The sequence below is a fragment of the Camelus dromedarius genome, chromosome X (genome assembly GCF_036321535.1).
Source record: "Camelus dromedarius isolate mCamDro1 chromosome X, mCamDro1.pat, whole genome shotgun sequence".
In the NCBI taxonomy this organism is placed as follows: Eukaryota; Metazoa; Chordata; class Mammalia; order Artiodactyla; family Camelidae; genus Camelus; species Camelus dromedarius.
This window is the reverse complement of record NC_087472.1, coordinates 84,026,950-84,053,602: the sequence shown is the minus strand read 5'-3', so window position 1 is coordinate 84,053,602 and position 26,653 is coordinate 84,026,950.

Sequence of the window (26,653 nt, the reverse complement as noted above, 5' to 3'; positions counted from 1 at the left end):
TCCCATGGCTGCTGCCACGAAATACCACAAATTGCGTGGCTGAGAACCACAGAAATGGATTTTCTCACAGTTCTGGGGGCTAGAAGTCCAAAATCAAGGTGTTGGCTGGGCTATGCTCCCTCCAAAGCCTGTAGAGGAGGATCCTTTCTTGCCTTTTCCAGCTTCCAGTAGCCTCAAGCATTTCTTGGCTTGTAGATGCATCACTTTAATCTCTGCTTCCATCACCGCATGGCTGTCTTCTCCCTGTGTCTCTGTGTCTCTTTCCTCTTACAGGGACACCGATTATATTGGATTAGGAGCATGACCTCAACTAGTTATATCAGCCACAACCCTATTTCCAAGTAAGATCACATTCTGAGGTGCTGGAGTTAGAACTTCAGTGTATCTTTTTGGGGAGACATACAACCCGAGGTCATAATGGGAGGTCGTTAGAAAAGTCTTCATGGACAGGGAGAACTTGAACTATGTCTCCAAGCAATATTTCTCTTTACTGTGCAGGTGACTCACCTGGAAATTGTGTCCAAATGCAGATTTTCATTGGGTATGTCTGGGTGGAGCCTGAGAATCTGCATTTTTATCACATTCCCTGAAGATGCTAATACAGCTTTCCTATAATGGTGAGAGAGGGAAAATGGTAGATGGGTCCATATTCTGCTGCCATGACTTGGTTCTAATAAACCTCAGACTCAAGGGTGACATCTTCCCCACCACAGGGGAGTGGAGAAAGCTGTCACTCATGCCCCTTGTTTGGTGGAACTTTGGTGGTAGGCCATCTCATAGGTCACTGGCCAGCCTGTGACTTGGTTGTCTTTGGGTAAGTGCCCATCCACCCTTGGTCCAGTCAACACACGTTAATGGTGGCAGCATCCTGTGGCATTGGCCTGGAGACTTTCCCGAAGGTATTTCTCAGGAGAACACTATGCATGTGGTAGGAATTCTGAGCCTTGGTCTTGCTAATAGTATAAACAATTTATATCAAAAGGATTTGAAAACTGAAACATGCTGTTCAAATATTGAGATGCAGATATTTTGATGACTCAGAGGGCATCAAGAGGTGAGGCAGTAAAGTAAACCAGTCTAGACACATTCAGAGTTCAAACCAACCCACTGACTTGAGAACGGATTTGCTCAGACTCTCCAGGGTTAGCGAAGACTTTCATTGGCTAAGTAACTCTAAGGGCCCCTGTGGTCTTAACCCAGCTCTGTTGCAAGGAGATTTCAGACCTCCCCAGTGTGTGCCCATCTGGGTTCAAGAATTCTACTTTACTAGGTGTATTAGTCAGCCATTTCTGTAGTAATGCTGCATAACAGACCATCCCCAACCTCAGCAGTTTACCAAACAAACCTTTATTTTTCTTGCTCACAGATCTACCAGTCATCTGGGGATGACTTGCTTCAGGCTTTTAAATGGGTTGAGGTGGCTCCATGTATCTCCTTGGATCACTGTCTACTCAGGACGTTGTCCACGACAGATGTGAAAAGGATCTGAGAAGAGAAGCACAAGACCGGTACCCTGTCACTCTTGCCAACATTCCCTCAGACAAAGCCCATCACATGGCTGAGCCCAGTGTCAGGAGAAGGGGTGTACATGCTTCCTAGTCTTGTGAGAAGTACTGAGAAGTCACATGACAACCTACTGGTTGTCAAGGGTCAACTTTGTTGACCCCTACGTTGGTAACCTGCTCTGTTAGTATCATATCAAGTGCATTTCCATTGATTTCCCCCATCTTGGCTATTTTCTTCATTAAATTTAGAATTCACTAAGCATTGAGAGTTATATGTATGTTTTGTTCTTAGAACACAGTGTTAAGTGTGCACTGCAAATTACATATGAAGCAGCTCAACTAAAGGGCCACATTGGAGAGTAATTAATGATGAGAGAAGTCCTCATTAGGTCATGTTATAATAACTAATGATAACTATTGAGAATATTGTATCCATTTTAATGAAATTTTTGTCTTGTTTTAGCCTAAGATGGTTTTAGAGTAGGGGCTCATTAATGCACCCAAATTTTTACTCCTTTGGTAACTATGATTTAGGCTGATGAGAAGTAACCCTAAAAGGGTTTTCCGGGAACAGAATTTGCTCCTAAGACAGAGGAGAGCAGTACAAGTGGCTAAGTGTGGAGGAGGGGTGTCTGGAAAATGGACAGAAGCACAAATATGCTCACCCCTCCTCATAAGTGGCCAGCCCAGTGAGAGCAAGACAGGACAGGGTTCTAAGGGGAGCGTGCTTCTCCCCTGGCCCCACGCCAGGGTGGAGGGAGGGCTTCTGGCTCTTTCTCTATGAGGTTTCCCCTACCCTTCCCCCAACTCTACTACCAGCCAGCCCCCGGCTCCTGTGCGTTAGAACACCGCTCCCCACCAGCTCTCCACTTGAACAGTCTCTCCTGAGTCCACGTGAGTGCTGGGACCCAGGGTGAGCATAGGAGTTTTGAAGTCCTTAGTTAAGGGGACAGTCTGGATGGACACAATGGTTAAAGGCCAGGCTTTGGGGTCAAATACAGTGGACTCAATTCCTGGTTCCACCACTCACCAGCTGGGGATGTAGGGCACGTTGTTTTAAGTGTCTGGGCCTCAGTTTCTTCATCTATAAAGTGGGAATAATAACACTATGAGCCACGCATATACACACACACACTCACAGTGCTGTCAATATCCAGTGTGATGCACTTTAGAAAGAGGTCGGCCCGGCCTCTGGCACTTGGCCTTCACTCAGTAGATGGGAGCTAGCATGGGTCCACAGTCCCTTATCCAATCACAGGGACAGATAAGCTTCAGACTTCAGAATTTTTCATTTTTAGGAAGATCTTAACGGTGCATTTGCCATATATGATGAGAGACCCCATACTTCACAATCAAACATGTTATCATTTCTGCAGCAAAACGTATGAATATTCACATGCATTGGAATTAAATAAGGCTTTAAGTCGCCTCACAGTAGTTCAGGCCAGTTTTTGCCATCAAAGGAGTTTTGACCAAATCTTCATTTTTCCAGGATTTGGGGATTTGGGTCCTGCGGGTGACTAGATATATTAGTAGGTTACAAGCATTCAGACTGTGAGTGAGAAGCAGGAACCTTGTGGGGGAAAGGGCAGGTGGCGCTGGGCAGAGACTTCTTCTGTTTGGGGCTCGACAAGCATCCTCCTGGGGTCGAGGGGAGAAGGGAGACGAATGGGAAACTGGCCACTAGGCAGAGGGTGCTGGGAAAGGAGCACAGACTGTTCCCACATTTCGAGCAGCATCATTTTGTTCCCCAGAGGCCTAGAAAATATTTGTTCCCAGACCCCTCTATCAGATGCCGGGTAGCTGAATAAATGGATGCAAGGCTGTGAATAAATAAACAAACAGGAGAGATAGGGAACGGCTGGATTCTGCATCCTAAGAGAGCTAGATGAGCCAGACACCCCTTTCTACTGGACATTCCAGAAAGTGCCCTGAAGGACCACTGGTGATGCCCTGGTGGGACGTGCTGGTCCAGTTGAGCATCACCTGACTGCCAGCCATGGGGCAGAAGGAAACAGAGCTGAGATGACCTCTCGCCGAAGGAAATTGGCCTGGGGAGAGATTTGGCCCTATAGCCCAGCAATTTCATAAGCCCCGGGAACCAAATAATTCTATTATCCTGTGTTTTGTTCCCAGGTTCCTGATAGCAGCCTCTGGTCGATTGTTAGTAGCAACTGTGTGTGCGTGTGTGCGTGTGTGCGTGTGTGTGTGTGGTGTGCCTATGTAACAACAGAGACACACGGAGAAAAGAAAACAATGGTTTTCTCTAAGCCCCAAAGGGAGGAGATCGAGTGCTCCAGAGCCGAGCTGAGGGAGGGAGAGTCGCGTGTCCTCCTCTCCGTGTCTTTTCGTATTTTGCATTTCTCATTACATCCGCATGTCACGGGGCTGCTGGCTGATTTATAATTTATTGGTTTAGTGTCTCGCGGCAGGGAAAGGATGCTGTGCTATATTTTTCAGGGACACTCAATTCAACTTTGGTGAGGCAGCCAGGGCCACAGCTGTGAGGGGCATGGAAGACAGATGTGTGAAGTAGGGGGGCAGTGGGCCCAGGGTTACCTGGGCCGTCCTGGCTAAATGCTGGCTACCATCAGGGATGCTGGCCTGCGTGGGGATTTTATTTAAGTGGAGGTTTTCTAATTGGATTTAGAAAATTCCATCTCCAGCAAGCACGTAAACATGCATCCAGAATTTGGGGCACTGGGGGCGCCCTGCTTCCCTGGGTTTCCCACGGCAGACTCTGAGACGAGGATTCTTGTAAGAGTGATTTCACTAAGAAATTCTGCCGGGAAAAGAGGTGTGAGAGTGTATTCGTTTGCTAGGGCTGCCGTAACCAATTACCACACGCTGAGTGGCTTACACAACAAAAATGTATCGCCCCGCCGTTCTGGAGGCCAGAAGTTCAAGATCACAGTGTGGGCAGGGTCGGTTCCTCCTGAGGGTGTGAGGGAGAATCTGTTCCCGGCCCCTCCCCCAGCTTCCGGTGGTTTGCCGGCCGTCTTTGGCGTCCCTTGGCTTGTACAAGCATCCCCGCCATCTCTGCCTTCATCCCCGCATGGCACGCTCCCTATACGCATGTTTCCGTGTGCAAATTTCCCTCCTTTAAGGACACCAGTCATATTCAATTAAGGCCCACCCTCATGGCCTCGTTTTAACTTGATTACCTCTGTAGAGATTCCGTCTCCCAATCAGGTCACATTCTGAGGTCCTTGGGAGTCAGGACTTCAACATGTGGATTTGGAAGGGACACAATTCCACCTCTAGCAGGAAGTGAGGAAGTGACACAAGGAAAGGAAGGAGGCCCAGCGAGGGGACAACGTCAAGCCAAGTCCCTCAGAGGGGAACTTGGGCTCAACCTTGCAAGGCATTCTGGGGCAGGGGACGGAGGGCACCCTCAGAGGTGCCTGACTGGGGAGCAAGGGAGCCAGGGTATTGGTTAGAGGAGGCCCCCAGAGGGATATCCATTCCCAGGCACCCCCTGCCCTCCTAGGACACAGATAAAACGGGTGCTGGCTGTTGAGAACGAAAGCAACTAGAAAAGGGTGTGCACGAACATGGAAGAAGGATTTCATGGGGGCGTGGGGACCACTGACAGCATTTGCTGTGAGCCCTCAAGTCCCATTTCCACCCAGAGGTGACTGGCTGCCTTGCTGGTGTGATCCCTCCTGCCTGTGGTGGCCGCATGCCCACACCGGGGCCTGCAGGGGAGGCAAAAACAGGGACACAAGAGCACACCTTCCCAGAAAAGCCTAGGCCGATGTTGAAAAGCCAGTTGTCGTTCCGCTTAGCTTTTGTCAGTAGATTTCATTGCAGGGAGGCACGGCGGGGAGCGATGTACAGACAGGCAAGAGGACCGGGCATTCTTGTGTCAAACAGGGAAAAGGAAATCCACTTCGGGAAAAGTGGCAATGATCGACTCTTGGGGTTAGAATCACGGTCTTTGATTGAATAACATGGCAGGGTTTTGATTCAATAGTAATCCGATTTGGGTGGCACACCAATAATAAATTCTGCAGCAAACTGAAAAATTCTGTAGGGTAATGGAAAGCATTCGAACCCCATGGTTTTCATTGAATTAAATATGAAAATGTATCATACAATCGATATGGCAATATTTGATTCAATCAGCATTTCGGGATGAGAACCGTTTTCTCCCATTTGTTTTTATGCTGTCGCGAAATATTTCAATTTGCTTCAGAATTTATTATTGACAAATCACCCTAACGGCCGTTGGGGGTGGGAGTGGGGAGGTTGTCACAGAGGATTGGCAGCTGAGAGATGGTGGGGGCCAAAGCAGCCCCCCGAGAAATGGCCAGGGATGGTGGAATGCTCGGGTGAATTTCTAGAAAGGAGCTGATTATGCACAGCAGGGAGGGAGATGAGGACATTTGTCACTGGGAGAAAGGAGGCAGGACAGGGGGGCCCTGCCTTTCCTCTGGATGGGGGGCTGATCTCAGCAGCAAGGGCCTGCCCTGGGCAAAATTATGAGGCAGGCAGAGGGGGGCACCCCCACTTCCTCTGCTCTCTGTGACCCCCGCCCTCAAGAGGAAAGGGCTTTTATCTGTAACCCTGCAGTCAGTGGCCTGGTGCTGTGTTACAGACACCAACGCGGAGTCTCAGAAACATGGGTCTGATACGGGATCTTCCACTAACTAGCTGTGTGGCCTCGGGTAAGTGACTTAACTGCTCTGTGCTTCTGTTTCCTTATTTCTGGGCTAGTCATAAAATATGCCCTTCCTCGTAGAGCTGGTTGTAATGATTACACAAATGCATATTAAATGAATCTGTGTCTGTTCAGGACTTCATAAACAACCAGGAAATGGAGGTGATTATTATTATTATTACCATCATCATCATCATCATCGTTCTATCAATTACCTATTGCTGTGTAATTAGCTTACACTCTAAAACATAGTGGCTTAAAACAGTAATGATTCTGATGATCAGTCTTGGACTAGGCTGGGCTCCACTGATCTTGGCTAGGCTCACACGGGTGTTTGCGGTGGGAGGATCAGCTGTGGGCTGGCTGGTCCTGAGTGACCTCACTCAGTTGGCTGGCTGTTGGCAATGGCGGTAACAGGGCCATGTATCTCGCAGCCTTCAGCAGACTCTACCAAGCTGGTGACATGGTGGAGTCCAGGTGTAGCGAGAGGGCAAGCCTCGATGTGCAAATGGTACTCAAGTCTCTACTGTGGCACATTGGCTGACGTCCCCCATGGGCCAGAGCGAGATACCAGATTCAAGGGATGGAGAAAAGCTTCCCCTCCTGATCCACGCATACACATTTCAAGGACATTCATCCAAGGAGAGGAAGAATCTGTGGCCATTTTTGCACATGATCATTATTGTCATCATTTCTTTGAAAGTGCTTGTCATGTCTCCCCCAGTATAAAGCTGTTGACATGAAACACCTCCCTCACTAGGCCCAGAGCTCCTTGAGGGCAGGGTATCCTTGCATCTTTTGTACCCAGCAAGGCCGTAGGCACTCGGAAATGCTTTCTGAATGAATTATAAAAGTATAATGAGATAATCATATAAGAAAACTGCTTCTAGAAAGGCATTCATCCTAAAGAGTTAAGTCATCAAAATCGCATGCTCGTAAGAGAGAATTTTTAAGCTAATGGCAGGAAAAGGGCATGGTTTAACATCAACAGAAGCTCGGGGTAAAATTCTAGGAATCATTGACGGGTGGCTATTTTAGAGTCTTTCTCTCCTATTCCTCACATTGCACCGTTAGACAACTTTCCACTCCACTTACAAGTACGGTTGCCCCATTTTTGGCTCCTGGGGAGAGGGGGTAGCCGATAGGGGTTGCTCTTCTCCCCAGGTCTTAATTAGTCACCCACGGGGTTCTGGACTTTACCATCCCACTGGCTCCAAGCATGCTTAGGAAGAGGTAGAAAGAGCTAGAGGAAGTTCATTGAAATTGAGGAAAGTGATGAGACCAAGGTCAAGCAGGACCTAAGAGGTCTGTAATCAGTCAGCCAATCAGACACGTCCAGAACCTACTATGTGTCAGCAGCTGCCTCGGACACTGGGGATACTTCAGTGAGCAAGACAGATAAAGGCTATGCTCTCCTGGGGCTCCCCCTCTAATATCTGATCCAAAGAGATCGAAGCCAGAGAAGGCAGGAGCCAGGAGCTATCTCAGAGAAGAGAGTGAACAACATTCAAATCCTGGGCAGAGTGGCATGAAGTCTGTTCCATCTCAGCTACCCACAACTCCCAGCACTCCCTCCAGGCAGAAACACAGCAGGCAGAATGGTGCCGGTATCAAGCTCTTGGGAAAGAAATCCCAGATCTGCCATGTCCGGGACATCCTAAGCATACGTCCCAGTCGCTTTTCTGAGTTTGTACATTTTACGTAGTACATTTTACATGTACAAACTCATTTAATCTTCGCAGCAACACCATAACTGTATCAATCAGCTTGTGCTGCATAACAGATAATCACAAAATTTTGTAACATACAACAGTCAACATTTATTCCTCAAGCATCTACAGGATTCAGCTGATCTAGGCTGGGCTGGGCTGGGAAGCTTTGCTGATCTCATTTGTACTTGCACATGTATCTGGAGGGCAGCAGGGATGAGCTGATCTAGGCTGTCCTCAGCTGGGGCAACTCAGCTCAGTTCCACGTCTCATTTTCCAGCCTGCACATCCTTATGTCCATGGCAGAAGCACAAGAGAGCAAGCCTCAATGCACAAACTCCAAGCATCTGCTTGTGTCCAGTCTGCTAACATCCCATTGGCTGAAGCATGTCATGTGACCGAGCTCAAAATGAAGGGGTCAGCAGTCCATCTGCCGCAGCAGGAGGGCACTGAAAAATTTCAAGGCAAAGGGCTTAGGGCTGGAAAATTCGGGTCAATAAGATAATCCACCACAACGAAGTTGGTACTATCATTAAGCCCATTTTACAAATAGGAAAACTGAGCACAAAAAGTTTAAGGCACTTGTCCAAGGCAACCCAGCTAGTCACTGGTGTATCCAGAATTCAGTCTCAGGACAGCTGCTCTTAGTCCTCTTTACCATTTCACTTCTTAGCTCTGGCTTAATCCAAAGATAAATCTAAGAGTATGCGATCTATAGACTTTATCTCCTTCAGGAAATCCTCCGTAATTTTTTTTTCTTCCAGCCTTTGGCAAGCCTGAAGCTACTGTGCATCCAAGATTAGACTCCTGGTCAAACATCCAGGGTTTGGGAATTAAGTGTTACCATTTGGGCGTGGAACCACACGCTTTAACAATTAGCAGCGCTGGGTTTTGATGTGTGGGGAAACTGAGGCGCCTGGTCAGGACACGGCCTGATACGAAGATCTCTCTCCCTGCTGTGGGAAGCAGGGGAGGGGTTCCAAGGCAGCGCCCTAGGCAAAGCCAAGGTTTTACTCAGAAAATTATTTTGGTCCTTTTTCGTGCAGAGGGTAAAAAAAAAAAAAAAAAAAAAAAAAGAAAGAAAAAAAAGCAACCCCAGAGCTGCCTCCCATGGAGTACTGTATCTTAAGCAATTTTGGGTCATAGACTCTTTGAGAATTAATGGAAGTAAAGGACCTTCTGACTTATCTGTGATAGGGTCAGGCTATAATAATTTTAGGCTGGACAATTTCTAAAGTAGATGCCCATTTCTGTCCTGCCAGTTTCAGTAAAAAGCTCATAGGCTGTAGAACTTGGAGCCATGGAACATCCTGGCATCCCTTTTGAGAGCAACTTGGGGCAAAATATACCCCTGGCTGAATTCCAAGTCAAGAGAGGGTCCTCCTTGAAGAAGCCTCTGCCCCTCTCAAGACAGACTTAGGAACCAGACAGATGTGAATTCAAATCCTGGCTCTGCATCTACCAGTTGTGGGACCTCGAACCTTCATTTCATTGCGGTTAAACTGGAAATTATAGTACCGACAGCGGCGGGCTAGGGGAAGGGTTGAATTAAATCATGCATATCCTAGCACCGAGAACATTCCCTGCATGTAGCAGGTGCTGGGTCTATGACAGTCCCTTCTCTTCTCCTAGGGACACCAGAGAAATAAGTTGCCATCTCCAGAAGGCCAGCTGGTGACAGCAGCGGCACCGGCATCTGCACGTGGCACCTGTTTATGCCCCACCTGCTATCAGGCAGGTGCTGCCAGGAGGCAGCCCTCACCCACAGAGAAGCAGGTAAGCAACCTTTGCTGTAGAGGACATGTGTTGCTGATGGGTGACAGCAACTGCGCAGGGACATTGAATCACCCAGAAACTAGGATCAGCTGGAAGCCGTTAGCACTCCCAGGACAAGGGGAGGGAAGAGTGTTATATGGAAGCCCAAGGGGAGGTGGAACCTTGGAGGGGGAGCCTCCAGCAGACGCTGCAGTGATGGGGGGAGGATGGCCTTCCTCGTAACAGAGAGGTGAGCAAGGAGGGGGCAAAGGAGAATTACCTCGACATCTCTCTCCCCTTCGCCTCCAATCTGTTGCTTACAACTGGCCAAACCGAACTAAAAGCCAACTGGCAAGGAGCCCAAAGAATCAGTCCATGGAGCTGGGTCTCCAGGACACAGAACATGGGGGAAAATGGTAGAAATGGATCTTGGAGGGCAAACAGAGGACACCCAGCACACACCTGATATTTCCTCTTGAGACTCGTCTGGGCATCTGTTTTTCCTGTAGGACGGTGGTTCTCCTGTCGCGGCCGACCGGCAAATCCCCTGAAGGGCTTGTTAAACAGATTCCTGAGCCCAACACCCAAAGTTTCTGATTCTGAGGTCTGGGATGTGGCCCCAGAATCCGCATTTCTAACAATTTCCCAGGTGATGTCGACGCTGCAAGTCTGAGGACCACACTTAGAGATCCACAGCTTTCTAACATGAGATTTCTTGAGGGCAGCTTCCCTTCTTCTGTGCACAGCATTTGAATATGCCTTCTACACCCAGGACAGCCCCATGGCCAGCAGGACCGTGCACAGCTCAGAACCACATGGGGCAGCCCTCCGCAGCACCCCTCACCTGACAGCCCCGGTGCCACGGACCCTGCCAGGTGGGCTGGCCTTGCCTCGCCTTAACTCACCCTGTCCATGTCCCCTCCAGGCCTCGTCTTCTGCCTAATCCTTGTGAAGGCTCTCAATTTTGCCTGCCCAGTTGCCCATAGTTAACACCACACACACACACACACACACACACACACACACACACACGAAGGGGAAAACACGCATGCGTGAACAAACACGCTCCAATTAGCTGCACCTGGATGCCTGGTCCGTTTCCTTTGGGAAGATGAGTCAACCACTCCTTGGGGTCCTGCGACATCCTGTGCTCAGGCCAGGAGGTCACAACTCCTGGTCACGCAACATTGCCTCTCTGCAGGCAGCCCTGCCAATCTGCAGCTCCGCCTGACATCTTTGTTTTAGGGGAAATGAACACAGAATACTGCTGGGTCCCCGCCAAACTGGGTCAACCGTGCCCCCTCTTCGGTCCCCTGATGGGCTGAGACCCATCCAAGAGCTGCCTTCCTCTTCCCCTTCTTGTTCTCATCCGGCTCTTTGTCTGCAATAGCCCTTTCCTCGGCTTGCTGCTTTGTGAATGTCACTCTAACAGCCTCTCCTGTCTTCCATCTTCACTAAGCAGCTGCTAGAGTAATACATGAGATGCCCTAGGGAGTGTCAGCAGCAGAAAAGGCCTCCTGGGGACACAGGTTGTTTGGGCCCCTTCTTCTGGGGTCCCCACTCCCATTCCGTGTGGTTTGAGTCTGACTCTCGGTCCCATCATCCTATGCCCCCTCCTCAACTCCAGCCACCAGGCAACAAGTGACCTCGTCCTGACCAATCAGCACAGCCCGTTCCCAAGGACATGGAGCTCAGTCTGGGGCTGGGCCTGAGAGCCAAGCATGGGCCATTAGACTGATTTCCTGGACTGGATGTGCAGACACCAAAGCAGCACTGTGCTGGACCCCTCCTTCCTCAGCTTGTCAGAGACAAAAATGTGCAGCTCTTGGGTGCCTTGAAATGGACCAGCGTGAGAATATTTGTAGTATGGAGAAATCAGCAAATGCTACACATCAGAGCTTTTTTATTTGAAAGAGTCAGTCATTAAACCCCAACACACAACTGCATGGGAAAGAGAATCTCTGTTTCCATGAGGGGCAAATCTGGAAGGCTCTGAAGGCAGCAACTTCTTGTGCTGTGTGGAGAGACCTGTTGTGCAGCAGCAAAGAATGAAGCCAATGCAGAGAGAAGCAGAGTCAAGAATATTGAACGAGAGAGAGAGAGCTGACAATATGATGTGTGCTCCTGGATCCAGCCATGCCTGAACTCCAAACTATGGCAATTATATAAAACAAAAATTGCCTGTTTTGTAATTGCCTATTTGAATTGGGTTTTTCCCTTGAAGGGGTACAGAATGAGCCTCTCCAAAACATGCCACTTTGGCATATGAACTTTTTTGAGCCGAAGACAATCAAGGCCTAAAAGACTCAGGAAGATATTTTTACCTCCCCTTTTAACTACCTAAAAGAATTCAGATAGGGGGGCTTGACTCAGAGAGAAAGAGCTATTACCAAAGGTAAGTTTTATCTGAGTGACCTATCTATATGGCCGGGCAAACATCTAATTACCAAACATCTGCTTTTCTTATTGTCCTGTGAAGCACTCTCCCGTCCTTGGAAACCCTAGGCCCTTATCCCATTCCTTAGCTCGGGATGGCATATAAACCTCAACTGCCCTCCTTGCCCTTGGGTCTTATATTTTTATGGGAATCCCTTAGGTACAAAATGAAATTTGTTTTTCTCCTGTTAATCTGTCTTTTGTTCATTTGATCATTAGATCAGCCAAAGAACCTAGAAGGGTAGAGGAAAAAAGTTTTCCTCCTCAACATCTTCATTCAACTTTAAGATCCTTGAGTGAAATGGAACTTAGGAGAAATTACCTTCTTCTTGGAGATTCCTAAAATTGTCACCACAAAAAGGGAAGCTGATTCCACCCAAAAGGCCAGTCTTCTCATGGTTCTGGGGTAAAAGGAGATCGAGGCTGCTCAGCCTCTGCCAAGCAGGGTGCAGGGCATCTAGTGTGTGGCTCTCCAGTGTCAGACCCACACCTTCAGCCCAGTGACAGGGTTCCAGCCCCGGGGCCCCAGGGGGCGGGTGATCAGCTTGGAGAATCCCCACCACCACCACCATCACCATCATGAAGTTGAGGTTGGACCCCTCTGGTTTCTATTATTGTAACTTTCAGATGCAAATGTTTACACTTGTTCCTGAAGGGGAGACGAGTTTGCCAGCCCAAAATATGCCTATTAGGCATCAGGATTATTTTAGGCTGATTATTTTTAAGAAACAACAGTCACAGAAGATGCTCTGAAAACAGAGTAGAAGTTTTGTAAGAGACATTTGCATGCACAAGAGACATCTCCATTTTCAAGGGTAGATCCCTCTATGTCCTGGGAAGAGGAAGATGACTCTAAATCTCTAGAAACTCTTCGAATGAAGCAGGTGTGGACTTAAATCTGTGCAAAAACCTTACCTTTGTTGACTGTGCTTTTCCTGGTCACCTCCCATAAATGGCCACACCTCCAGCCCCCAGTATCTTCCTTAGTCTTTAGCTGAAAGTGGGATTTAAGGTGGTGGCTTGGGCCATTTCAGGGAGTTAGTATTCCTGGGTCTCTTCCGTGTATACAGGAGGTATATGTGTTATTAAACTTCCGTTTGTTTTTCCCGTTAATCTGTCTTCTATTATGGCGGGGGGGGGGGGAGAGGGGTTGTCTCAGCCAAGATCCTAGAAGGGTAGAGTGAAAATTATGTTTCCTCCCCTACAGCCCCCTTCCAGCCAGAAAGCCTGCAAGTGCAGCCATCCTGCCTGTTCTGTGGGCGCAGAGCAGCTGTGCACACCCACCCTCCCAGGAGGAGCAGAGCCAGTGAGTCACTGGGGACCCCATTATCATCTGAACCCCTATCCTGTACAGCTGAGAAAAGTCATTCCAGCACCTTTGCCCCAGAACAGGATGATGCGCTCTGGACTACTGGCAGCCTCAGCGTCAATCCAGGAGAGGCTGCAGATTAAACCCCTCCCTCCAGGGCATCCGGTGCAATCTTGGCCTCAAAGGTGCCCAGTTGCTGTTAGGATCTTGAGAAACCCTGACCCTTTCTGAAGTGCCTGCTTGTGTTATTTCTGGGCTACCCTCAATCTTTTTCTGGATCATGAATACGCGAATACCCCTATCTTTGGCCGCAGGGTACTTATCCACCCCTGCCCTCCTCTCTGTTCCCTTCTGGTGGTTGGCCTTGAAACCCTGACACCAGAAGGTTCTGTGGGTGTTCCTTCTAGGAGACAGACAGGAGGACAAACTGTGACTCATCTGGCAGCCCAGCCTGGGCTGGGGAAGGAGGGTGCCCCACCACAGGGAGAGGGCAGCAGGCTGAGCCCCAGGAGCCCTGGAGAGGGGGACATCCCATGGATGGCCCGCTGTGGACAGTAAGGGTCCCTGGGCCAAGAGGGCGGTTGGTAAGGGGGTGGGGTTCAACCCTGAGCCAGAGCCTGTCTGGCCTCGGTGTGTCCAAGACCCAACCTGAGCACACATACACCCACACATCCCACACACCCAACACCCGCTCCTGTGCGAATACGAACACACAAAGACACACACACACACACACACACACAGCTTGCAAAGCAATCTCCGCCGCACTTCCGTGATCAAACTCCTTCCCTCCTCACTGACCCAGGCCATCTTTCCTCTCCCCGCTGCTGCCCCAGCCCCCCCACCAGGAGCTGGGCCACTTTACCCACTCCTCTCCCCACCCCCTCAGCTTGTTTTCTTTTCCTGAGCGATTTTAAGTTTCCATCTGTCATCTGAGGTCATTAATCCCAAGACAGAAGGCCAAAGAAGCCTACCCCACACAGCCAAGCCATTAACTAATTGCAAAAGGTGCGCACATCACATCATATTAATCCCCCTGCAGCAGCCCAGCGCCCACACCTCGCTTCCGGAGTTGTGCTGATAAAGAGGACGAGCCGCCTGCTACCGCCCGGGCTGGCGTTACCATGATGGATGGCCGTGTCCGGAAAGGGTGTGGGTCCGCCTCGGAGACTCATGTGTCAGGCAGAGGAGGGGCTGCGGGGGAGGCAGGCAGGAGAAAGTGGCCAGCTGCCAGGGGGATTTTTTTTTTTTTTTCTCCAGCTGAGAAGGAGCCGAGACATCCTGTGTCCCCAGGCCTGGCCGGCCTCGACCACTGCCCCAGGCTGGCTGTGTGTCTGAGGACAAGCACAGGTGAGAAGACCTGAAAGGACCCCAGCCCCTTCCTTGCAGCAACTCTTCTCTCGCTAAGTCAACAAGTTCAAGGTGACTGGCTTTCGATTGACCACCCACGGTCTGTGGACACAAACCTTCTTTCTGACGGTGGTCCTTGAGGGCAGGTGGCCTTGCCAAGTTTCCCCTCGCCTCGACTGGGGGCTGGCAGGCCACGCCAGCCCCGTGCAGGGACTGTCTGATGGCCTGTTTCCCAGCGGGAATTATCAGCAGGTCTGCGAGTGTGCGTGCACGCGCATCCTGCTTCTTCACTTCCAGGATGGGAATAAATTGCCTGATTGACAAACCTCCTCCGTAGTTTGTGCACACTGTGCCCGTGGGTCGGCTGTGGCTACAGTTGCAGTCAGCTGACCTAATCCATTTATCTTATTTATACCGTGTTCCATTTTCCATATGCGGAGCCGGGGCCTCCTGGATCTGGTATGCAAATTAGACACCATGATATGCAAATGAGCAGAGGCCTGATGCTTTTCAAAATTATCATTAAGAATCTTGCCACCCTGCCACTGGGTAGGAGGAGAGAGGCTGGGACTGAAAGCGGGTGATATATAGTTTCCATTCCTACGTGCTAGTCTCCACTCCCCTCCTCTCGGCCTTCTTGAAGCCTCACTGGCCCCTGGCCCCTTACACAGCCACTCTATTGTTGGGCGCTGATGGGCACGGGCATCACTGGGGACAAAAAGGCTGGCAGGACATTCCCAGTGAGCTAAACAAGGCCAGAAGGGGATTCCAACTGACACCATCCACACGCCCCGGACCCTGGAGTCCCCCAGCCCATTTCTTCAGTGAACAAAAGACAGAGGTTCACTGCCCCCGTTTTTTCTTTTTATGGAGGGGCCGAGGAAGCCAGCATGTGGATGAGGCCAAGGAGAACAGCCAAGTCTGAATCTGAATCGTCCTCAGGAACTCCAAGCGGTATGTCAACTGGGAGGCACTGCATGTGGTCCCACAAGGCATCCTGGAGGGTGAGCACCTCAGGGCGGCCGGATGGAGGCCAGCTGGGGAGCCCAGGTTTGAGAAATAGGAAAGCAGAACCGTCCAAAACTCCTCCGTGGGGCGACTGTGCCCCTTCTGGGTCCCCCTGCTCCAGCTTCTGGCAGCCCACTGTGTTATGCTCTAGTGTGATATTCTAGAAAGGAACCTCATTTTAGTTCAAAGTTCCGTGGATTAATTTGAAGCCAACGTCTTACTTTTGTTTAAGACACTGAAGAAAAGAACATGTAATCCCAGCTTTTCCAAAGGCAGAGCAAGAACCTTCAATAACAAAGTTGTATTTCACTTGGCAATCAGGGAAAGCCGCCCTTTATTTTTTTTTTTTTCCAAGTGTCCTTGTTTGTTGTTCTGTTTCTAAGAATATGCAGAAGAGACATCTCCAGGGCAGTAGACACTCTTCCATCAGGAATTTCAAAAATGGCATTCAAAATATTTTGCCAACAGTTAGGCATATGTGAGCCTGGTTCCAGGATGCAAATCATGGTACCTGACGTCAGGAAGGGTATGGCAAGCTGTCTCTGACAAATAAGACAAGATTCGCAGAGGTTTTAGTAAAATTAAGTACAAGATCCTGAAGACGATAACGCCAGATTTAACCCCAAAGCGCCTGGTTTTCATTAAGAATGTACTCCAGCCCCTTGCTAGCTCTCAGTGAAAACCTACATCTCCTTTGGATCTTGTCTTAATATAATTCATTAAAGGCAAGCCACCACTGGTGACCAGGCGATGTTTTTAATTACCGTTTCTGTGCACGTCTGCGTGGTCCTGTTACCATTCCAGCAGATACTTACAAATGTGACTTCTATGGGGTTCCCTGTGATCGCCACTAGGACTACAGCTGCTAATGAGAGCCAGGCAGGCCCCCAGCCAAGGGGGCCACTGATTATCAAGCCAAGAAACATCCAGACTCAGAAACTAATGAGCTGGCAGAGAGACCAAAACAGACTAAGAATGTAGAGCACAGCACTGGGGAGAGAGGCCACCGAGACAACCTTAGAAGTGAGACAGAGCGGAGAGAGCAACTTTCATTCCAGCCGAACGTTTGCAGCGGCTAACAGACAGGGCAGCTGTGTCGGCGGGAGCAGAGGGAGCTATTTATTTGGAGGTCTTGGAGATGTGGCTGCCACCCATCTGGGAAAGAACGTGCGGGCCATAAAAGAGTAGATTTGTTCCCTGGAGGCTCTGCTTACTCAGGGAGCCAACGTTTGCAAATCAGCTCTGCCTGGGAGGATGCTTCCTGCCCGCCCTCCATGCCTCTGCGAATCTGCTCCACCATTCCAAGGCCGAGCTCTCATTCCATCCCCTCTGCTGGACTGTCCCAATTAACAGTGTTGTGTTTTTTTTTTTTTCACCAAACATTTATTAAGTTCCTTCTACGTCTCATGCATGCATTAGGCTGGGTGCTGGGGAGATGATTCTGTGATGGTCACCGTCATGAGAGGATTGCTCGGAGACCAATACAGAGAGGATTTCCACCAGGGAGTGGGAGCCCCAATGGCTGTTCCACTCACCAAGAAAGTAATCAGGTTCTGCTTTGTGACCTGCTCTCGCGGTATCATCTGAATCTGAGATTTCACTCTGGAATGGTTTCAGACATATGCCTTGGGGTAGAGACTGGCCAGATGCTCACCAAAACTATTTCTTCTTCCTAGGCACACAGTTAAACTAATTTCAAATCCCTCTTTTATCTAGATGAGAGACTAGCTTTCACCAAATGTGAGTAAGAGGGGTGAGAGAGTGAAGAATGAGGGTGACTTCTCTCGCGCACTTTCTCCTGCCTGTTGGCTGGATGATGCCAGAGTGACCTCGAAGACACATTTTGGAGATAGCAATGCTGCAACATGTTAGAAGCTAGATCAAGTTCCCCAAAAGAAGAGCTTGAGGTGGGGGCTCCCATGCAACGGATGGAGTGACAGAATGCCCCCACGTGAAACCTACAGAGGAAAGAGAGAAGCAGAATAAGTCAAGGGGAAATTCTGAGCAAACAGGTGGCTTAAGATGAAATTTAGCTTTTGATTCTCCAGGGAGATTCGGAAGATGAACGGAGTTGTTCACGGAGTTGTGTCCACTTGAGGCCAAGGAGACAGGCATCTGCACCCTGAGTCAGTCAGTCATTAGTTCTGGGCTACCTCCCAAGGCTGCTTGTCGTCTCAGGCATTTCTGGGGTGTGGGGGCTGCCTTGGACTCAGGGCAAATAGCTGGATAATGGTGTGATCGGGAACCAACATTTACAACAGCTGCGAGATGGGAGTACCAGCCTGATAAAGGAGGACTGAGAAACGACCTAGTAGCATCTACTACAATGGGTTCCCTGAATGACTGCCTGGAGCAGAGCCCCCACCTGCATTTGACAGTGAAAAGAACAAGAAGTAACCCTTCACTGCTGTAACTGCTGAGTCACTGAGAGTTTGGATTTGTTTGTTACAGTAGCTAGTGACGGACAAGCTGGGCTCATAGCCTCCTAAACCAGAAGCTGGTGATCTTTCTCCTTAGAGGGCCAGATTGTAAATATTTTCAGTATTTTCTTGGGCCACATGGGTCTCTGTCGCTACTGTTGGCCAGATTTGTCTTGTGGGCCTTAGTTTGCCAACCCTTATTCTAAGCTATAAGCCTCAGGGGTAGAGAGTCTGTTCTGGAGTCCTTTCTTTTTCACCTAAGGCCTAGGACAGAACTTTAGCTGTATTATGCAACCCATTAAATAAAGCCCAGGTGACTGATTTGAAAATGGAAAAAATAAAAGTAAGGTTTGGGTTATGGTTATTCCTTAATTTGATTTCATCTTGAATGACCACAGAAGGGCTGACTTTCTGGGTCTGATGGAGTTTGTTCTGGATTGTTCATGGGCTCCTTATGAGTTCCTATTGGAGATGGCTGGCTGCCTTGGCTGTCGGTGGAAGAGATCAGCGAGGTCTAGCATGCCAGCAGGCATGCAGAAGGACCAGCCTTACCATGTCCTAGAATCATGGGGCTGACCCACTTAAGTCCTCTTGGCTACAATCTCATCTTGATGCTCCCATATCCAATTTTAATGATAAACAAGCAAATACGGCCATCATAGCCTGAGAAGAGCCTGGTAACCAGAAGCCCAGACCCATATGCGATGAGAGTCTAGCTCACCCCACCAAGAAAGCTGCCTAGAATTAGCAGAGCTGTGAGCTGAGTGTAAGGGGAGCCTTGAGTGGACGATAGAGGTGGGGGATAGCGAACATCACCTATGGCCACAAGATCAATGAAATCTTCTTTTGTAAGTTTCCCAGGAAGTAAGACCATTCAGAATCCTGGAGAAGGTCTTCCCAAATGGGGCAAACTTACCTAGGAAGCAAGTAAATTGGAACAGCACAGGGGTAGATGCAGGGGACACTGTGGACATGAGTCAGTCCATGTCAGGGTCAACACACCCGTGCCCCAGTGGCTGGGAATATCAGCTGTTGACAGCTCACAGCTGTGTCTTTCACTGGGCATTGCCCTCAGTCACAGGAAACTGCCCTGCCCAAGTTTATGTTCCCCTTTCAGGAGATGGCCCTCAGCCATCTCTGGCTGATGCAGGGGGACAAAGGCCTGGTCCCCTCACCTCAATTTGGGACAATTCTAAAGGGCCATCCCAGCTCCAGTGCCCCCATATCTGCTGAGACCTTGGTTGCAGCTGCTTTATGGGCCAACTTCCCCACCCGGCTTCCCCCACTCCTTTACAGGTGCATCTCCAAGACACTTCCAATAAACCTCCTGCACGCAGCAACTGACAAGGTGATCCTAGTATTTATATGAAGATGTAAAAGAACCAGAACAGCCAAAACAATTTTGAAAAGAAGAATAAAATTAGACGACTTATACTTCCCAATTTAAATATACTGCAAAGCTATAGTAATCAAGATAGTGTGTTACTGGCATAAAGATTGACATATAAGCCAATGGCGCAGAATTGAAAGCCCAGAAAGAAACCCTTACATTTATGGTCAATTAATTTTCAACACAGGTGCCAAGACTATCTTTTCAATAAATGAGGCTGGGACTACTGGATACACACATGCAAAAAAGATGAATTTAGATTCTAATCTGTCACCATACACAAAAGTTAACTCAAAATGGATCATAGATCTAAATGTTAGAGCTAAAACCATAAAACTCTTAGAAGAAAACATGACAAAATCTTTGTGAGTTGGATTAGTCTTTGTCTTAAATATGACACCAAAAACATAACCCATAAAACTAAAAAAATATAAATTGGACTACACCAAATTTTAAAACTTTTGCACTTCCAAAGGCATCATTAAGAAAATGAAAAGACAAGCCACAGACTGGGAGAAAATATTTGCGAATCATATATATGATAAAGGTCTTACATCAAAAAAAATGTTTTTAACTCTTAAAACTCAATTAAGAAGACAAATAACCTATGTTTTTTTACAATGAGCAAATACATTTGTATAGTCATTTCACCAAAGAATATATACAGATAGCTAATCAGCATATGAAAAGATGCTCAATATCATTAGCCATTAGGGAAATGCAAATCAAACCCACAACGAATTATCACTTCACACCCCGTAGGACAGCTAGAATCAAAAAGACAGACAGTAGTAAGTGTTGGTGAGGATGTGGAGCAACCGGGGACTCTCAGACGCTGCTGGCGGAGATACAAAATGGTGCAGCCACTTCAAAAAACAATTGGTCAGTTTCTTAGGAAGTTAAACATCAATTTACCATATGACTCAGCAATTCCACTCCTAGATAAATACCTAAGAGAAAATGAAAACATATGCCCACGTAAAGACTTGAGCACAGGCGATATACTAGCAGCATTATTCGTAACAGCCCAAAGTGGAAATAACTCAAATGTCCATCAATAGATGAACAGATAAATAAAATGTGGTCTCTCCAGGGGGAGGGTTGGCACAGTGGTAGAGCAAGTGTTTAGCATGCACAAGGTTCTGGGTTCAGTCTCCAGTACCATCATTAATAAATAAATAAATAGACAAACAAATCTAATTACCTCCATCCAAAAAACATTTTTTTAAAAATGTGATCTACCCAGACGATACAATATTATCCAGCCGTACAAAGGAACAAAGCGTGGATGCATGTTGCAACGTGGATGAATCTTGAAAACATTCTGCCTAAGAAAAGAAGCCCACATGAAGACCACATACTATGTAATTCTATTTAAATAACATATCCCAAAAGGCAAATCTATAAAAACAGAAAGTATATTAATGATTGCCTGGGGCTGGGGGTGGAAATGGGCAATGATTGTTAATGGACACCAGGTGTCTTCTTGGGGTGAAGGAAATGTTTTAAAGTTGGATTGTGGTGGTGGTTGCACAACTAGATAAATGTCCTAGAAATCTTTGAACTGTATGCTTCAAACAGGTGAATTTTACAGTATGTAAATTATGATTCAATAAAGCTGTTTTGATAAAAAAAAAAAAAAACCACCTTCCGCCTCCATATCTCTAGCTCAAACTCCATTTCCAGGGAACCCGATTGAAGACAACATACGTTGCATTTTAATAGAAATGCCTATTACTTTTTATCACTAGCCAAATTTGAGAAAATTGCAGTTTCAAGATGAAAAGCCCCAGAGGATGCCCAAGTACACAGACCACGCACACACCCACACACATACACACACACACCCCGCCCCCCCCCCCCACACACACAAACCCCTTTCAAGCTCTCTGCCTCGATACCACAGCCACCATCACGGTCAAGTTTGCTGACATGAGGTCTAGGACGTAGCACTGGAATCCCTTCCCATGAAGAAAATAACTCGATCCCTGCCCACATGAAGCAGTTACAGAGGCCCATTCCACCATTCATCATCATTTTAAATTGTGCATTTTATTTTTAATAGCTGTTTGTGTTCCATGCTACTTGTCATAATTCTTTGGACTAGAAAGCTCAGCTCCCCAGAGGTGTAAACAGTAGTGGTATAAATTGCCTGTGTTTGGTGGGGGGGCGAGGGTCAACGGGTTGGCAGGAAGGAGCCCAGGAGACAGTCTAGGAAACAGAGAAGGGAAGGGGAAAAAAAAAAAAAAAGATGAGTTGATAAATAAGGACTCTGAGTTCATCCCCACAAGGCTGACTGGTCATTGCTCAATGTTGCGAGACACTGACTTCTTAGAGGTTTGCAGTAACAGCTCGCTCGAGTTGGAAATTGCTGTGAATGTGCGTTCTACCCGAGGCTGAGCCTGTGAAAAGAGTTCTTCGGCATCCCTGCCCCGCTGACAAGTCTGGGACATCACGTGATCCTTTGAGGGCTGCTGAGTCGGAGCCCCAGCAACCCTGCCCCCAAGCTCTTGACCACTGGACCGATCAGCAATGACCTTGTGCCATCTCATTCCCTCTGCCCCCTTGCTTCTGCCGTAAGTCCCAGCCACAGTACCATGCCCTTCTCACTGCCTGGGATGCTCACTCAGTTACTCCCCAAACGTTTATGGAACATCAATGGAACTACCTCTGGGCTAAGTTCCGGTTAAAACAAGCTGTGAATAATACAGCGTCCACCCACAAGAAGCTCGCAGATGTCAAAATGGGGTGTTCCTTGTGCTGTGATGGGTGTGTAAGGGGGAGACAGAGAGGTGCCTTTGGACAAGTCCATCTAGAAGGAGACGTCTGGGGAGGCTTCCAAGAAGAGGAGATGCTTACATGGTCTCTTCAAAGAAGGGTGGCCGCTAACAGACAAGGTGTTAGATTTCATCCAAAGGAGAGAATGTGTCAGTTTAAGCAAAACCCTGAAGTCACACTGCCCATTAGAACTTTCTTCGATGACAAAAACATTCTGTATCTGCACCATCTAAAATGGTCGCCACTCACTAAATAAGTGCTTGAAATGCGGCTAGTGTCGCTGAGAAACAGAAATTTTTAATTTCAATTCATTTTAACTTAAGTTTAGATATGCACATGTGGCCAGAGGTAGCGAAGTGGGCAGCCCCGCTCCCGAGGCACAAAACAGCGGGGGTCATTCCCAGAAGTGCCAGGGGTCATAAGAGACAGAAGAATCAGTTGATTGGGAACAGCTACTAGAAACACAGCCAGAAACACAGGTCACCGAGGAGCTTGTGGGCGTGTCTCAGTCACTCACCAGGACAGCAACGCGTACATAGCATCCTATCCAGTGAAGTAATTTGTCCATCTCTGCCCCCCCCACCCCACTCAAATGTTTACAGCTGCCAGAGGGAAATGGGATGAAAAAGGGCACACGTGCACATTGCGAGTGTTCTGGTTACTGTGTCCAGTTGACTGGTGCAAGTCCCATCGAGAGGGGGCAGCCACTACTCAGCATCAGGTGCACTACTGTCCCGAAACGCAGCCCGCAAATTGCTTGATCTTCAAATGATTCAAGAGAAGCCAAAACTCACTATTTATTTTGTGAAATCATTCTGTCTCTAAACATTGGATACATTTTTTAAACACTCCACAGGTAAAGGAAACCCAATCTTGGGGCCGGGATTTGGTACTTGAACTCAAACTTGCAACCAAGACTCCTCTCTCTACCTCTTTTATAGCACCTGTCATGCTATACAGTATGAAGCTGCGTTTATAATGCCCATCGCTCCCCACGAGGCTCACCGTTCCTCGAGCACAGGGACCAAACTCTTACTCATCCATCATTCCCAGAACCTAGGATAATGCCTGTACATGGTCTCTGTTTCATAGATGTTTGTTGAATGAATAAATGAATGGATGAATGAACGACTTGATTCATTGATCGAATGATTTAGCCAACCCAGAGGCAATGGCTCAAAGAGACAGCAGCAAAGGAGTTAAAAGGCAGGAAATGAACTAGGCTTTGGGATAAAGCCCCATTAATTGCCATCTTACCAGAAATCCTCTTCCCTGAAAATCCGCAGGCTGCAAATTAAGATCTGAATTGTTGTTTTGAACGCAGCTTTCTCCAAACCACAGATTTGCAAACACTTCTCTTCCCGGTAGTTTGAGGCCTCACAACAGTCTTGTGCTATTAAATCTTGCTGAAAAGTGGGCTGAGACCACTAGGTCTCTTGTGAAAATTACCAGACGTGTGGACGGCTGGTGTGGGATTCAGTGAGATGCCTCTGCCCTTGTCACCAGGGAGAACGCAGCCGTGAAGAGGCACCTCGGGTGGAGAATCTCTGGCCTCGGGTGACCCCCCCCAGAGCGGAGGGTGGGGAGGTGAAGTGGGGGAGGGGCAGCAAGTGGCCTCCCAAAGTGGCAAATCCAGGTCCACAGCTCCCTTGCTTGTTCCGCTCCACATTCCTACAGCAGTTTGGGGGAAGTCATTTCAACTCTGTGCTTCAATGGCTCCAAGCCATGACTGGGGATAAATGTGCTACAGGGTATGGCAGCTTCCTAAGGCCAGGTGGATCTTTGCAAAACTGGTGGCAGGAAGAGAGATCTAAGCCAAGAAAGTGCACAGGGAAACTTCTGAAAGGTGTGGGAGGGTGCGCCCCAACAGACACAGAAGCGCCTGCTCCTGGCATACCCACACCCAGCTTCCTGTTAGAAGCAAGAGACTGCGTTCCTGCAATTTTTCCTTTGGGGGCCATTTTGGAGAGATTTTGAAAGCCTGAAATTCATCCTGGTAGAATCAAGAGTGGAAGGCACCCAAGGACTTTGAATTGACCCCACTCCCCTGCTCCGGATGAGGAAACCCAGACTCCCATTTCTTACGTGCTGAGTTCAAGGGCACGTGGATGGACTCTGTGCCCATGGACTCCAAGAGCCGAGCCCAGCACTCTCTGCTTTTTAAGGCACCATGGTGCCCCTTGCTAATCCAGACATCTGCACACCACACTGTCCTCTCCCAGTCACTGGTGACAAAGGCCATTTTTCACAGGAGGATATAATCTGCTAAAATCGTCTCCTGCATTCCAGGGCAAGAGCTCCCATATTTCACTGAGCAGGTTAATCACAAATATCAAGTGACGAGGCAGGAAGAAGGACAGAGAAGAAAAGGACCCTTCACAGTTCGTGGAAACTTTGGGAATGGGACCCATTTTGCTTCCCCTGCTCATACAATAAAAACATCCTAAAAGCTTGTAACATTTAGAAAAACTCTTTGCAATACCTGGATACTAAATAATATTCTCTTTAAACCGATAGACAATTTAGTTAGGAAAGATAATTGATGAGTTATTTATATTAGTCTCCAGTGTCCAGCATGGCCATCATTGAGATGAAATGCTTGGGACAGAGTGAAATCCCTTAATTACTCTCACATGTGTTGTGTGTTGCAGAGAAAGAAAACATAATGCAAAGTGCGTATATATTTCAGCAGCATAATAGCTTGATGAAGATTTCTAAATTTTTCAAAATGTCATTTCTTTCCAAAAGATGGATTATTTCTGTTGGGGTTTAGTCTACCTAATTATTCCTGCCTTGATTACTTAACTACTCCAGATATTTCATCCCTCCATGCTCTTATCATGTTCGGCATGTTCGAAGAACCAAGGCAGCTAGCTTATTAGCACAAAGTAGACGATTGTGTTTCCCGCAGTTAGTGTGGGAGGCTGGGTCACCAACTGGAGCACCAGGAATCGCTCCCATGAAGCAATGGCCTCACTGCAGCTTCCATCCACTTCCAGTGGCCCAAGCTAGTCTGCGTACAGCATCTTCTAGACCGGTGGCCCGCTTCCCCGCAGTCCAGGGGACAGCAGGTTCATTCCCCTCAGCTCTCCAGCTCTCTGCCCTGTCCATTACATAGACCTGGAGGCTGGGCTCTGCATTTCTTTCTTTAGAGGAGCGCTTCTCAAACGTCAGCCTGGAGGGCTTGCTAAAGCAGAGATGGCCCTGCCCCACCCCAGAGCAGCTGATTGGGCAGGCCTGGGGTTTGGTCGGAGAATCTGCATTTCCAAGTTCCCAGACCATCTGAGGATGCTGGTCCCGGGACCACGCTTTGAGAACACTGCTTTAAGATGACTTTTGTCTTTCTTTTTAAAATTTTTTTTACAAATTAAATCTGGGATTCATGTCTGTATTAGGTTGGAATTTGAGACCTAATGGCATCTATTTGTTTGATTTTAGAGATCTGTCCGGTAACCAGCTCTGGATTCAATGAGCAAAATAACTATTTAGGTAAAAGATAAGGGACTCAAAGTGAGAGAGGTAGGGAGAAAGGAAGGAAGGAAGGGAAGGAGGGGAGGATGAAAGGAGGGAGGGAGGAAGGCAGGCAGGCAGTTGGAAAGGGCAGCTTCCAGAACATTTCTGGAAGGTGTGATTCTACATCTATGCTCTGAAGAGTCCGGGAGTGGGCCCAGCTCCACGGCTGGACTAAAAGGCTTTTCTCCGTGTTTTCCTATTACATGGGGATAGCAGAGTGGGTTATCCCACCAACCGCGGGTCCTTTTCCACGCACGCGGAGCTCTGGGCAATGGGCAAGCCCCCATCCCAGAGCCTACCCCAGGCGCACCTGTCACGCCAAAAGAAGGCGGCCCGCGCCCTTTGGCTGATCCCACAGCCTGGAAAAAAGCCAGACTCTGCTGCCTTTGAAAGCCTGTTCCTTGGAGCAATCCTGGCTCGCTAGGTTTAATTGTTTCGTCTCTTTTTTTCTGGTTTATGAAGGCGCCCCGCCTGAAGTCCGCCCCTTGCGCAGCGGCCCGGAAAGGTGGGAGGAACGCAGGCAGAGCTCCCGGCTCGGCCAGAGCGGGTTTGTGTTTCCCGACTATAAAGAAGCGTTTGTTGGGAGCTGATGAATTGCGGCGGGGCTGGGGCCTGGCCGGATGCGCACCTGTGATGCTCCGCGCCTGCCGGATTCTGTTTACGCATCAAATGTGGCCTCAAATTTTCCCTGGCTCTTGAGGCGGTGGGGTGAAGAGGGAGAAGGGTAGGAGGGCAACCCCTCACCCCCCTACAAGTTTGAAAGTCTCTGAGACCTGGCTACTCAAAATGTGGTCCAGGCACCAGCAACATCACCCGG